Here is a 15,641-nt window from a genome sequence, read left to right as displayed (position 1 = left end):
AATTTTGATTAATTGTGCAGCCCTATTGTGCAGTATGTAGTATGCAACATAGTAATTTAAAACACACCACAGATGAGCAGTTTCACATTAAATGTACTCCAAAAAATTGAGAAAATTTTTTTTTTTTTCTTCATTTCAAGAAGTTTAATGTAATGAGACAGATAACAAAGATTGCAATGGCCGAAAGGGTTAATTTCCCTAATTAGACTGTTCTGTGTAAAACCAGAGCCACGAGAAGAGCACACGACTGCAAGAATATTAAGTGAGTTTGAGGGAATTTAATCTCCTCCTGAACACCAGTAAACGGCCACAGAGCTGTCACATCAAAGACTCCAACAGATCTAACCCCACAAACAAGGTCCAAGCTTAGCAGATGCCTCAAAAAAGGACCTATTGCACTGTCTAGCAACATCCCAAAATACGAAGTGACCTTAATCTGTGCGGTGCAGCTAGCGCACTGAATCAGCTGGACCATTACATCAAAGTCACCAAAGCTCATTAGACTGGAATGATCAGTTTAGACATTGCAGTCTGACCCAAAACACTCACTGATCGGCGGCACTCATTACTGCTCTTGGAAGTCCTAACACATCAGGTCATGCACCGGCTAATCTCTCCTTCAACATGCCTGACGCTCCTATCTGGATCTGTGGACACCATGGGGACGCATGAAGAGGGCCAGATTACATACCTTTTGTGTAAATTGTACAGACACAAAAAATTATAATCCCTTACGTAATTTATGTCTGAAGCTTTTCCTGTTTCATTCTTTTTTGAGAGCAATGGATAAATGAGTATAAGGTGTCCGCTTGGCCCAGGTCAGTCTAGACTTTTCTTTATGAATGAAACATAAGCAGAGAAAACACTGCTGACATGGGTGCGGCTGTTACGCCATGTTTGAAAACCAGGTTTCTCTCCCTTTTTTTTCTTTCCCATGTCAAGCGTCATGCTACCGAAGTGCTCAGATTCATACCATTCCTATATCCCCGTGTCAGACAATTCCTGAACTTGCCAACCCCCCTAACTACACATAAGCCCTGACTTGAATTACAGGGTTGATACTAATGAAATTTTACTCTACATAATGAACACCTGGGAAGTCAGCAATCTTTCCAAAGGTAAACAGTGAACTGACCTTATTAGCTGGGTGTGTTTGCATTTTACATGAACAAGGTCTGTTTGTACTATGTCAGCTTCCTCTAACAATGAACTCAGGTGTCAGCGAATAATATAATCTACTTGTGAAGTACACAAGTTAAATTCAAGCTATTGTATGCATGGCTAACATATTTAATATGATGCAGGAAGACTTACGCTTGTATATCAAAAACCAAAAATAATTATTAGAATACAGCCTATTTTTCCCCTCTCAGTAAATAAACGTGCAGATTCACACTTCAAAAATATGATAAAACAAGAGGCTGGTGCTAGCATATCTACAACACTATGTAACTTTGGGCATTGACCTGCAAATGGAAAACATTGTATTGCATTCCATCACAGTGACTCTCTCACATGTAATTACTTCCACATTAGATCCCTCTCTCACTCCCTTTTATGAAAGCAGATCCCCTCTGACATCTCCAGGAATACAGCCATGTGTTAGCAATGCACTTATGTTTCACTCACATTGCCACAGAATTCCGCTTCACTGCACGTCTCTTCAAAACAATTGTGCGCTGTACTACCCCTTCTTTATGCCTTCGGAATCGATTTGAGACGCAGAAGCTAAAGCTTCCACTGACGATCATTTTTCATCTTTCCTCTGTTTATAGGGGCCTGGAGGGTTCAGCGAAAAGTGAGGTGGCTACATTACAAACTATTAACGAGGTAACAACAATTAGACTAAGAAGTTGTTTCGTAGTTAGGTTGAGGATGGGTTCCATTTAAATAAAATACCAGAATTGTTAACGGTTAAAGTTAATGGTTCACGGAAGTGTATTCTTCTGCCGATGGGGACGTTTATCAATTGTCGATTAAATGAAACAAAACAGAATATACAGCATGAAACAGACAGCACAAACAGTGTTGTCTGATTCCAGAAATAAGGACTCCTATGATATAGCTCTTTTTTTAGTGAATCAATAGCATACAGCACAACTAGTCTGATTCCCGAATGAATGACTCTTAGGAGATGGCTCTTTTTAGTGAATCAAAACCATAGAACGCAACTAGTGTAGTTCGATAACTAAAGAAAAGACTTTTATGAGATGGCCATTTTTTAGTGAATCAAAGCATGCAGCGCAAAGTCTTATTCCTGAACGGACAACTTTAATGAGGACAGTTCATTAAAGTGAATTAAAAGTATACAGCACATTATGTATTTTATCAGTGGTTATTGATAAATATTGATTAATCACATGTCACCCCCTCCCCCTTTTTTGCTTTATTAGTATTGTTTTAGAATGTACAGTAGCCTACATTGTTAAAACCATTTATTGAACTGCATTAATGTAGCCTCTAAAAAAGCAATTTAAAATGTAAAAATATATTATATATTATTTTTAGCCTATATATTATGTTTTAAATATATTATTATTATTTTTATTATATATTATTATTTATAAAATGTAAAATATATTATTTAAAAATATATTATACATTAGGAATGAAATTGCCAGTTTTAGTTATTTATTTATTTTTATGTATCTTTTATTTATTTTTTAGTAAAACTACTAGAATCATTGAGTAACCGAAGGATCACAACTGGGACATGAAATTGTTATAAATTCAGTCTGCACTTAACTGTATTTGAGCTCAAATGCTTCTTTGCTAAACTGTGGTTCTATTTTGCAAATGTCAGCACATTTGAGGCAAAGTTATTTGACTTTGGCCTAAATAATGAACTGCCATCTGTAACTCAAACCAAATAAGGCTCTCAAACACTTTGGATTGCTCCATATGCAAACAAGTGGAGACAGGTGTGAAGAGGCATGAAAAAAAACCCAAAAAAAAACAATACCTGATAAAAATCATGTTGCCATATAAATTCAGATCATGACTTTTAATGTCTCCCTGCCTTGCATGAGAAAGCAGAAGAAATTGAGGTAGGTGAGACTCCTGCTGTGGGCAGGTACAGTGCCAAGACTCCAAGCTCGCTTTACCATTATTTCTATGAGGCATATAAAAGTTCTTTATCACTTTGTCATGCTGGCAACGAGCTTGCTAAGCTCACTCCTGTACCTTCATCACATATGAGAGCCTGCTTTGTTTCTCGCGTCACCTCGCTTTGCATCGGATCTGCGGTTCTGAGCTCGCCTGGGGTCTAGGTTTGTGATGTTATACAAGACAATGCTTTGTGTACACCATAACGCCTCCTCCTGTTCGACTCAAGGAGAAAATAACAGAACAAGCAGTCAGCCCATTATTATAATATCAGTTTACTTATCCAGGGCACAAAACAGTGAGGGCCATTTCATCAAGCTAATTGCTTGTGTGTAAGAGGGAGCAAACTTTTCCTCTATCTCTCAGTTATGAAGCCTTTTTTCTTAATCACAAATAGAGCCCTTGTATCCCAGAGGGACTTGCATTCTAATTTACAATTGAACCACAGAGCAAAGCTATCAATCTTTCCCAGACAGTTTTTCGTCTCCCCCATCCTCCTTTTTTTCCCCTTCCCCACTATATAACTGTATTGAAAGTGTTAATGGATCAAGAAACAAGACGGCATAGCTGAGTTTTTCCACAGAGCCACATTCAGCAATGCCGTGTTTGACAGAGGCAAACCACAAGAGTCAAGGCCTTGGCACTGTTCGCTATGAGCAAAGGCCAAACACTCTGGCCTTCATAAACTCCTGGCAGCAAAAAGCCCTCGAGTGAAGGACCTCTGGAGCTTAAGAGATCATTCTCTGAACTTACAAGTCATACAGACTAACATTTTCTTCAGATAGGGCAAGCGGTGGTAGTTAGCAACTGTGAGTCTGTGTTTAAGTTTAATTTATTCAGCGTTGGCTTGTGCACCGACAAAAAAAGGTCACTTGTAGCCTTTCTAAGCCTTGGACTTGACTGGCCCATCTCTCAATCACTAACGCTCATATCAAAGCCCAGGAGAGAGTGAAAAGAGGGATTGGCCTGATCCCACATTCCTCTATGCCAAGTGTCACCCACTCAGAGACACACCCTGTCCCTCCCCCTTCCCTGTAATGATGAGTCTTTTCATTAATGAGTTAATGTGAAAACTCTCAATGTCATCGGCAAAGATAAGAAGGAAGAAAGCCGTGCATTGTACGCATAATGACAGACTCCCCGACTGCCCCCAAGATGTCACGGGTCAGCCATGTTAAGAATGTGTGCGCCCAATCATCTACTGATCCTTATCTGGCTGGCCTGCAGCTAACCAAGACATGGGCCCGATCAGGGGCCCTGATGAATGAACAATGGGGCCCGTGGATTGTTCTGCCATCCACATGACAGCTTCTATACCAACACATGATGACATAACCAATCGATATATCAATTATCCAACAACTTATTGGGCCAGATGCATGAAAACACACATTATTAAACATATTTGGTGCTAGGCTTGTGGGAACTACATCTAGGGCTTGAAAAGAAAAGGGAAAGGAGGAGTGTGACCTTACAGTGAACTGTATGAACTGTTGTTACCTTTGTTACCCGCCATCATCAGGTCACTGTTGCTGTTGGTATTCAGAAGTATGCAGACCGCTGGCGCACAGCTCATGGCATTCTGAAACTATTGTTATGGTTGGATGTGCCTTACAATAAAATCTATTATAATAAAAAATGTACACGCTTTTGAACGCTGCAGCTTTTACAAATGTATTAAGCACTTTTAATGAATATGTTTGTGTTTTAAGAAATTAAGAAGTATAATTTCAGAAATATGCTCTGATCAAACTTAGACACATTTTATCAACGAAATAAAACTTTTGATTATTTACACAAAATCAATGTGAAAAAGACAAAATGTGGATGCAGTTCTCTCTAATTTTAGTAATTCTGTTGATCAGGTTTTTTATTGTTTGACTAAAACACAATAACTAATTACACAAAATTTATTAGATGCATTGATAATATTCACTGGTGTTTGTATTGTTGTTGCTCTCCCTCCAAAATGATGTCACTTCCTGGAACATGATGTCAGTAAAGAGCTAGATTTTGTTAAAGGTATATTACAAAAGAATGGATGGAAAACAGTGGAGACATGGGACAAAACATAAACCTTTCAAAACTATATTCCAAGAAAACATGTTTTTGATTTATTTAAAAAGTCAAATAAAGCAAGAAAAAATAAGAAACATCTTGCTGAAATACTTCTGAATAAACTGCCAGTCTTTCTTTTTAGACACAGAATAATAATTACAATAAACTAGTACTGAAAGTTTAAAAAAGTAGTGAATATAACAATTTAACATTTCATCCAGTATATTAAAACACATTTGATGGGAGATTGAAAATGTGCTGCATGCAGTACATATGACCCAAAATAAATTCAAATGCACTAGCCTACTTTTCAAATGAATGAAATCTAGAAAGATGAGGAGAAAAAAGCAAAATTGAAATAAAAAGAAAAGTATTGACAGCTATGACACCCAATAGAAATGCACTTGTATGATGCCACTACTAAGGGGTGGAGCAATGTGTCATGGGTGAGACAACAATTTCTGTTTATGTGCATCTTAACATAATGACTAGATTGTGAATATTTCACATTTTACCATAAAGGGAGTTTGACTAAGTAAATAATGTTCTGCTTATGGTGGCAAATTATGGCTTTGCATGGCATAAAGCACACAACCTGAAAAGGTTAAGGGGATGAATTCCAGCTGTCAGTGACATCATAAAACCTGACAAATTGTATTATAACAGTCAGGGAAATCCACACCACCGAGGCGTTCTTTTTCTGCGGTCCCCTGCGCAGTCTTGTCTCAGATTCAGGTCTCTGGCTCAGCCTGCCAGCTTAGACAATAGGGGCCCTGCCAAGTCCAGTGGCATTTTGTCTGGTTCTACATTATCTGAAATCAAACGCTCTATTCTGCTCCCACCACTACACATGGAACAATCAGCGTTGATGTGGGAATGCCTGTAATTCACACAATAGGACGTTGACATTTATATCCAGCAGAGGAAAAAAAAAAAAAGGAATATAAAAGACTGGAGTCCATTTGTGCATGGCACACAAGACAGAGGGGTGGAGGAGATAATGACACTTTAATACAAGGCTGTTAGTAAAGGTAGCTTTTCATAATGGGAGGTGGAGAGTCATTCACAACAGACACCTGTTTGCCAAGCAACTCAGCGTGTGGACAAATAGAGGACTAGATGTAGTGGGGCCAATAGATTATATGCAAGCTTTTGCACATTTTCAATGTGCTAAATCAAGTTCAAGGGATTGATCGTTCATTTCTACTCGCTATAGATAATTGTAGCTTAATGTATGCGCTTGATGTGTTTGTTGTACAGAGAAAAGCAGATGGATTCTATTACTTTGCAGCTGTTTACAGAAACTCATCGTGCCAGATGCATACAATGTGCTTTTTGCTGTTTTAACAAAGAAATAGATATAAAAATACTTACATATATACTTTCTGTTAGTGGTAAAACACAATCATTTTTAATGATAAAGCACACTGACACCATCTGCGATAACTGGGGATTGTTGCCTGCTATCCGAGACCCTAAGTAAGATCGCTTCTGTCTTTTATAAATCCTATAACACAAGATTAGGCCCTTTTGACCTCACAGAAGAGATAATGGCATTAGCTAATGTCCTGGTGATACTGTAATGCTATGTGTAGCACACTGAGAGAGAAACACAACCTCAATTAGCACTGTTTGGTTTAAATACCAATAAAAGTGCATAAACACAGGCATGTTTTGTTAAATTGCAACATTTAGAAATGACATAATATGCAGTGTCTTGATGATAGTTTACAATTGAACTGATAATGACTGAATAAAATTTATGATTTCCTTTTTTAGAAAATTTTGAAACGTCACTTACTAGACATTTGAAACAAAAAGGTGACAGTAAAATTTGTATAGTGGCAAAAATAAAATAAAAGGCCACTAAAAGAGGCATTCAGTGATAAAAGTCTTGAATAACCAACACTATTGCTATGCTACTTTATATCTCTGGCTCTGTATTTTGTATGTAAGGGAGTTTCCTGTAGTCTGCAGGACACTTCGCAGGACACTTCAGGTCAGCGTGTACAGATTGGTCCTTGTCAGTAAGAGATGACAGGCTCTTTGTTGGGAGTTTTCCTTGGTTGGCAGTGTGGAGTTGGGTTAATTCAGTTGACCCACGTTTGTTTTCTTTCAGGCTAATGTTCCTAAGAGCTTCAAGCTCCTATCCTGCGATAGCTCTGCAATGCTTTGTGCCTGCAGCCTCAGGGGTGTAAGATTTTACCCCCTTGAAATTGATGGAAACCCAACACTAAAACAAGACAAGCCTATCAAGATTGTAGTGTCTGTCTTGCATTGCTGACTTTCCAGAAAAGTCTTGGTCTTGTGCCAGCACATGGGAGCATTGTTCTGTTGTGAATGAGGGTGTTACACTTGAATACCAAAGAGAGTGTTTTAAGTTTATATCTGTATACTACTTTATAACTTTGTGAAATGTGACTAAAGTAATACAACCCAAATTCTGGAGCTGTTGGGACATTTTTTAAATTTTAATAAAAGGAAAACTAAAAGACTTTCAAATCACATGAGCCAATATTTTATTCACAATAGAATATAACAAATGTTTAAATGGAGAAATTTTACACTTTTATCCACTAAATGAGCTCATTATAAATTTGATGCCTGCTACAGGTCTCAAAAAAGTTTATTCAGCTGTGAGAACATCTAGCAACTAATTAAGTTAATTTGTCATCAGGTCTGTAACATGATTAACTATAAAAGGGATGTCTTAGAGAGGCAGAGTCTCTCAGAAGTAAAGTTGGGCAGAGGCTCTTAAAATGGACTGTTTCAAAGTGGAAAAGTGTTCTATGGTCAGACGAGTCCAAATTTGACATTCTTGTTGGAAATCACGGACGCCGTGTCCTCCGGGCTAAAGAGGAGGGAGACCTTCCAGCATGTTATCAGCGTTCTGTTCAAAAGCCAACATCTCAGATAGTATGGGGGTGCATAAGTGCATATGGTATGGGCAGCTTGCATGTTTTGGAAGGCACTATGAATGCTGAAAGGTATATAAAGGTTTTAGAGAAACATATGCTCCCCTCCAGATGATGTGTATTTCAACATGACAATGCAAAACCAAATACAGCAGCTATTACAACAGCATGACTTAGTAGAAGAGTCCAGCAGTCCAGATCTTTCACCTATAGAGAACATTTGGTGCATCATTAAACGAAATATACGTTAAAGGCGACCACAAACTCTTCAGCAGCTGGAAAACTATATCAGGCAAGAACGGGACCAAATTCCAACACCAAAACTCTAGAAACTCATAACCTCGATGCCCAGACATCTTCAAACTTTTTGAAAAGAATAGGAGATGCTACACCATGGTAAACATGCCCCCGTCCCAACTATTTTAAGATCTGTAGAAAGGCATTAAATTTGAAATGAGCTCATGTTGTGCCTAAAATTGTAAATTTCCCTGTTTAAACATTTGTTATGTTATCTATGTTCTATTGTGAATAAAATATTGGCTCATGTGATTTGAAATTCTTTTAGATTTCATTTTATTCAAATAAAAAAAAAAACGTCCCAACATTTCCGGAATTTGTGTTATATATGCATTAATAAAATATATAGACCATTAAATTACTACAGGTACAAATTTGCGGTATGTGCGGTTCTCAGTTATACATTAATTCAACTTTTGCAAAAGCCTTTGAGCACATATTTAACACACCATTACTTTGTCATTGTACGCCTGTGACAGCTTAAATACAGCCCCGACAGCCATTCTGGACATTAGCCGTAAGAAAATGAGAAGTTTTCATGGAGCAAGACCATAACATGAAAACACATAAACATGTGAACAGCAGGCGACAAGTCATAAAAGTCAGTGAACTGGCTCAAACTTATCACTCAAACGGTTCATATAATCTGTCCTTTTTTTTAAACCTCCTCTTCAAATGTATGCAAAAACAATAGAGCGTATACTATGACATACAGACTACTTCAAGAAAGTTTGTACGCTTGAATTGATCTCTCTCCAGATTGTAAAAGACCTTTTGGTTTGGAGCAATTAGTTTTGTAGACAAATTTGACAGTTTGTAGACAGTTTGTGGCTACAAATGAATGTATTTTTAAAAAAACAAAGAAAAAAAAAACGATATATATAAACTGACAGTAAAACATTTATAAAATGTTACAAAATATATTCAAATAAATGCTGGGTTTTTTTATTTGTATTTATCAAAGAATCCTTAAAAGAACCTATCACAGTTTTTGAGCACCACATCAACATATTAGAATGATTTATGAAGGATCGTGTGGCCCTGAACGCTAAAGTAATGGCTATTGAGAATTCAGTTTTGCCATCACAGGAATACGTCTGTAATCTGAGGAAAAAGGTGGATATGTTTAGATTTCTTTCTTATTTCATAGTTTTGATGACTTTAATCCTAATTTTTTTTTTCTAAAAATTCAAAAACCTTTTGACTGCTAGTATATGATTTCCACCAAACCTCTAAATATGTTTAGCTTTTTAGACTGATAGGCTAATTTAAATAAGAGATAATAAAAAGCTCATAAATGAAAAAAAAAAAAAGAACTAAAGAGCCCATAGCTATTGATCTTCATGACCTGTGAGCCCTTCTGTACAACCTCCTCAATATACAACTCATTTGGTAATTTGATTCAAATGAAAGTGTGCGCAAACAGCGGCAGCAGCAACAAGCATCTCAGCGCTCCAGATGTGAGGAGTGTTTTATTACCAGAGAAAAAGAAGCTGATAGCTGCAGGTGCTAGGGCTGACATAGCAGGGCAGGCTTTGCTCGGTCTTGGCAGAGAAAGGGTGGGGGTCGGAGGGGGATATCCATTGCCTGTGTTTAATCAGGGCCAGTCGGATGGGATGGGATTCATTGCTCTTTGATGGAGAGCACTGTTATGAAGACGGACAGTCACTTTTCTCTCTAAGCGAAACCATCGTTTAGCCTCAAATTCGGAGAGAAAAGACCCATTTGTTATCCACGGGGGAGTGAGGCAGCCAGGGTTGGCAATGTTGGGTGAGAGCGGCATGCATTTGCCAAACAATTACAAAACTCAGGCATATATTTGGGTGCGGGATAGAAGCGAATAATATAAGAGCTTTGCAGCTGAGCACTAGATGTGTGTGCAAGTGCACAATTTTACAATTAAAGCATTAGTTTACCCCAAAATGAATATTCTGTTATCATTTAATCACCCTCATGTCATGCCAAACCATAAGAAATGTGTTTATCTTCAGAACACAAAATAAGATATTTTTAATCAAATCTGAGAGAAAGTCTCTCAGAAAGTCTGTTAACCCAAAACTCTGATGCTTCAACATGTTCGTAAAGAAATAAAAAAATAAATCCATAGGAATTGCATGGATTAAACCAAGTATTCTGACGAGATATGGTTGCTTTATATAATAATCAGATTTATTTCACACCTTTATTCTCATATAAACATAGATCAACTAACAATGTTTATTTACAGTGTTCAAATTTGGTCACGGATAAACAAGCATGCTTGTTTGATACCCCAGAACCAAAGAAGCTCCTTCACACAAGCATGTTTAAACTCTGCAAGAACCAATGAGGTTTGTTTGACGTTATTCTGTTTATGTTCACAGAATAATGTTTATATTTGAATAAAAGCCTAAATTAAATCTGTTTATCATATAAAGCAACCATGTCTCTTCAGAAGACTTGGCTTAAACCATTTCATTCATATGGATTTATTTTTGATCTCTTTATGAATGTTTTGAAGTGTCAGAGTTTTGGTTGAACAGATTTTCAGCGGAAGAACAGAAATCTCTCAGATTTAATTAAAAGTATGTTCATTTGTGTTCTGAAGATTAATACATTTATTAAGGGTTTGTAACGACATAAGGGTGAGTAAATAATGACAATTTTCATTTTGAGGTAAACTAATGCCACACTTATTATTGTGACTGTAATTAAATTTCAATTTTCTCCATCTTACACTGTAAAAAAAAATAAAAAAAATAAAAGTTGAGCCAACTTAAAATTTTAAGGCTACCAGCTTCAGCAGATTTTTGAGTTCTCTCAACTTGAGAAAACTAAAAAAATCTGCTGAAGCTGGTTGCCTTAAAATTTTAAGTTGGCTCAATATTTTTTTTTAGTGTATAATTCTGCTGATTTCCTCATTAATTCCAAATGATAATTTAATTTTGTGATATTTCAACAGAATTGAACACCTCTAGCCAGTCAACTTCAATAATTCAATATGACAAGCAATAATTGAGGGGGGACATTCCGGTCCTATGGTCAGGTGAGATTGCAACCTAATCAGAAAGTGTTTATTTTGGGGTTTACTGGCCCTTTAACTCCGAGCTATTGAAATGTCACTCCGGGTGACCCTGCGACAGGGTGAGAATGTCATTTGTAAACACACAGGGACTATGAGACCCCCAGCTAGGTTATTAGTAATGACAGCTGACTGACAGGACAGAGGGAAAACTGCAACTCGGAATTAGCAGCAACTATGTGTCATTTAGGACGGGATTATAGGCTTTTAGAGACAACAGTTTTTCTAATGGTTTCACTTGGCATGGCCCACAGCGTATTCCACCATCATCTTCATTGCAATTTACTGAGATAGCACTATCAACTTATTAATGTACTCTGAGCATCAACTCTTTGAACTACGCTTGGCCGTACTCAGCCAGCTAACATCATTCTAATCCTGAGAGTTACTCTTCTCTAGTAGGCTATGATGGATTTATTAGGAGACTGCATGACTTACTGTTAAAGAATGGGCCTTGCCACTAAGTCAGGCGGTGTGAGGAAGACAAGTGTATCTGAAGTCCTAATTCTTAACTCAATCATCTGCTAGCGATGTGAATTGCATTATGGATCATTCTGACAAGACAGCCCGCCCCAGTCTCGGACATGAATTTCGACAGGGATTCCAATATGCTAAGCAGGAGTGTGTCAGAGAGGTTAATATACATAAGAAAAAGCTCCTTAAAGTTCCTATCTGTCTTGCCTGCCTGAAAGTCTAGATATTCTAATGACCATTGCTAATAAAAATGCAAAGGAATCAATTAGTTTAATTAAATCTGGCAACACACACTGACTTCTAATGTTTAAGGTCACTGAGTAATTCTCAATCAGAGACATGAACGTACATGCATACACAACATGCTCATGGGTGTACTCAGTAGGCAATGTTGTACTGATATAGATCTTGTTTCAAATCTAAAGATGTGTATAATAATGTCCTCTAATAAAATAACAAAAAATAGGTGCAGTTGTCAATATGGTCAGTATAGTGTCTAATATGGTCTTTTTTTGAACTAACTGTATCATTTGTGTACCTGCACAAGTGTGCCATCATAGCCATAATCAACTGCATTGTTATATCTAACATTATAAAAGAAAGAAAGAAAGAAAGAAAGAAATGAAGAGTTCAGATGCAAAAGCCTCTAAATGCCGTCTGAAATTTTCTTCTAAAATGGGCATTTTTATCAGGCTCCTATATTTATGTTCAGTTATTTCTCGTTAATTGCATAGAAAAAGGCCTATACATTGCCATTCGAGTAAAATTACTGAACCTAAACATAGCAGCCTGATAAAAATGCTCATTTTAGATTAATATTTCAGATGACACTTAGAGGCTTTTGCATCTGAACTCTTCAAATGAAAACATACTACTTATAACCTTTATGAGCAGTTAAAATGTGTGTGTGTGTGTATATATATATATATATATATATATATATATATATATATATATATTTTTTTTTTTTCCTACATTTCACTGTAGAAAGACAATAGAAAAAAAACAGTATCTATCTATCTATCTATCTATCTATCTATCTATCTATCTATCTATCTATCTATCTATCTATCTATCTATCTATCTTAAATATGTATTATCAATTTCCTATTTAATTGATTTATCAACACAAGATATCAACAGAATAAGCAGACAAAAAAATCTTTACTGTATTTCTACAGAAATTGCGTTGCACACAATTAGAAAACAACTAAATCCTATATTTTTAGAAGACTTGTAGACAGCTGTAAAAAAAAAAAAAAAAAATGAAGAAATGTGTCATGGCGTGTCCTCAAGAGAGTCCTCCAGAAATATTTTGAGGAAAAGAATATGAAGCGATCCTCCCGGGACTGATAAGACTCTACGGCTGGCAGGGTGTTTTGCCCAAACTGACATTTTCTCCTGGCCTTTCAGCCTTGTTCCCGACAGCCTTGATGGGACCACTTTCATGTTTTGTTTTCAAATTCCTTTTTTGTTGCTAACTAACACAGCTTGACAGGACAGCGGTGAACTTATCTCGAGGAGTGTGGTTTCACAGCACATGTGCCTTTTCAGCCACATGCAGCACTTAGCACGCTCTTTCCCCCTCTGCTTCTGGGTCTTCTTATACCCCTTGGCAGCTATCAGGTCTGTGTTGTGTTTAATAGTATCTCAAGCTTTGGACCACTGATACCAGCCCGAGCAGTCAGAGTGTTAGCACTCCTCCAATATCTATTACAATTAGTTTTTGATTAAGGGGCCCGACTTGGCCGTTTGAAGCCTTTAATGTTGTGTCAACTGGCTGATGATGGAGAGAGAAGCATGGACGCCTCCCAGAAACAAAGAGGCTGGTAAAAGGCTCCAAGTGAACCATTTTATCTTTCTAATGGAAACCAGATGACCCTTTCCTTCTCTAAGTTTTTTTAAGCAACCATTTTTTTTTCTGGGGTGAGATAGACAACTCTCCTACTCCTAGTTATTTATGCAAGGGTTTCTGGCATTTATATTTCCTTACTCCTTTCAAAGTATGTTTTTAGTACCTTTTTAAGGGAGCTTCTATTGCAATATGCAGCTTGAGGTATAGTGACCAGTGAAATCCTCTCATTTCTTAATTAACACGACTAGAGTTGCTAAGGTTACCTCTGACCTTTGGAATTAACACAGCGATAGATACCAAATAGCAGAGATTTACTTAAAGCACTCTTGAGAAAACACGGCTTTAACAGAAAACGTGGTGACAGTACATTATAGGAGACCAATTAAAAGCAATAAATGACCTCCAGAAAGGAGTGGAGGTAAACAAACAATTAAATTCCACCCATTTATAGAAACATTAACAACATTTTGAATTAAGCTCTTGAGTATTTAGCAGTGCAGTGGAGTAGTGCACTTTGTGCCATATTAAAAGCTCTAGTTGAAATGGCAAAGTGTTATTAGCTGTTACTTTGATTATGTCTGGAATTTCTGCATGTTCACAACTCACACCCACATCTCAAAATAATTGATGGAAAAAGGTCAAATGGCTTTTTAGTGTGGTGTGTTTATAGGGAGGATTCAAGTGCAAACATCTCTGTTACACAAGCGCAAGAGCTCAACATTTTTTTAACAATTAATTTATTTATATAAAAACACATTTTCATGATGCTTATGATTACCCCACGGACACTTTTTAAGACCACCAAGGACAAAAAAATTATTGGTGTGAAAGAAAAGGAATTGCCTGTGTCCTGTCACTGAGTGGAAAGCCTTGAAATAGCCTTGAATATCCGCTTTCATTAAGTCGAAGATTTTGTTCATTAAGATAACGCTATGCACTGGAAATGTTTGATCAGCTCATACAATTTGATGAATGCACCAAACCAAGATAACAGTTTATTTAAAAACTATAAAGTGAATATTTGTTTCCTTCAAGGACATGATTTTAAGATTTATTCCAAATAGAGGGGTTCAAAAAGTCTAATTCCTAATGATGTTTTATGAATATCCATGATGGCACTGAGTGCGTGTGTGTTTTTTTTTTTTTTTCCCCAAAATCAAACTCTTTGAGATTTCATTGAATAGCATGAATCATAAGAAAGTTTATGATTACAGTTTTTGAGCGGAGGAAGATACAAGTACTTGAACCAAAAGCGATCATCTTGTTCTGTTTTGTGAAAGGCACACATTAAAACACACACAAACACACACACACACACACACACACACACACACACACACACACAGAGGAGAAAGCTCTGGCATGCAGGCGGGCTGATAAGTTGCAGCTTGTGCAGTTTCGCTCAGTTTACTTTATCCCTGGGCTGGAAATGACCTTGTGAACTTCAGCTTTTTTTTTCCCTTTTCTTTCGTTCTTTCTCTATCTACCCCCCCCCCCCCCCCCCCCCCACACACACACACACAACACCACCTCCTTCTCTCTCTCTTTTTCTCTCTAACCTGCACTATACAGTCAACAAGCCACCCACAGTACAGTACCTGCATGAATGTGCTAATGGCTGTTGACAAGTGTGTTTTTTTACAGCTCTCACAGGTGTCTCAATGCTCTGATACATCACAGTTCAAAGGCTGTTGTCCTATAACGATTGCTATTTGTTTCTTTAGCACCAACGCATACCTGTATTCACCCAGCATGCTTTTGTGAACACATGGCCTGTAATCCAGCAAGCTGTGGTTTAATCATTACCGTGACCTGCTTATCTGTTCGTCAAGCAGGTAACCATTAATAGGTGTTTACTTTCCGATGACCTCTGCAA

This window comes from Barbus barbus (assembly GCF_936440315.1).
Source record: "Barbus barbus genome assembly, chromosome: 23".
Classification (NCBI taxonomy): Eukaryota; Metazoa; Chordata; class Actinopteri; order Cypriniformes; family Cyprinidae; genus Barbus; species Barbus barbus.
The sequence above is the reverse complement of the archived record's forward strand: the minus strand, read 5'-3'. Positions refer to the sequence as shown.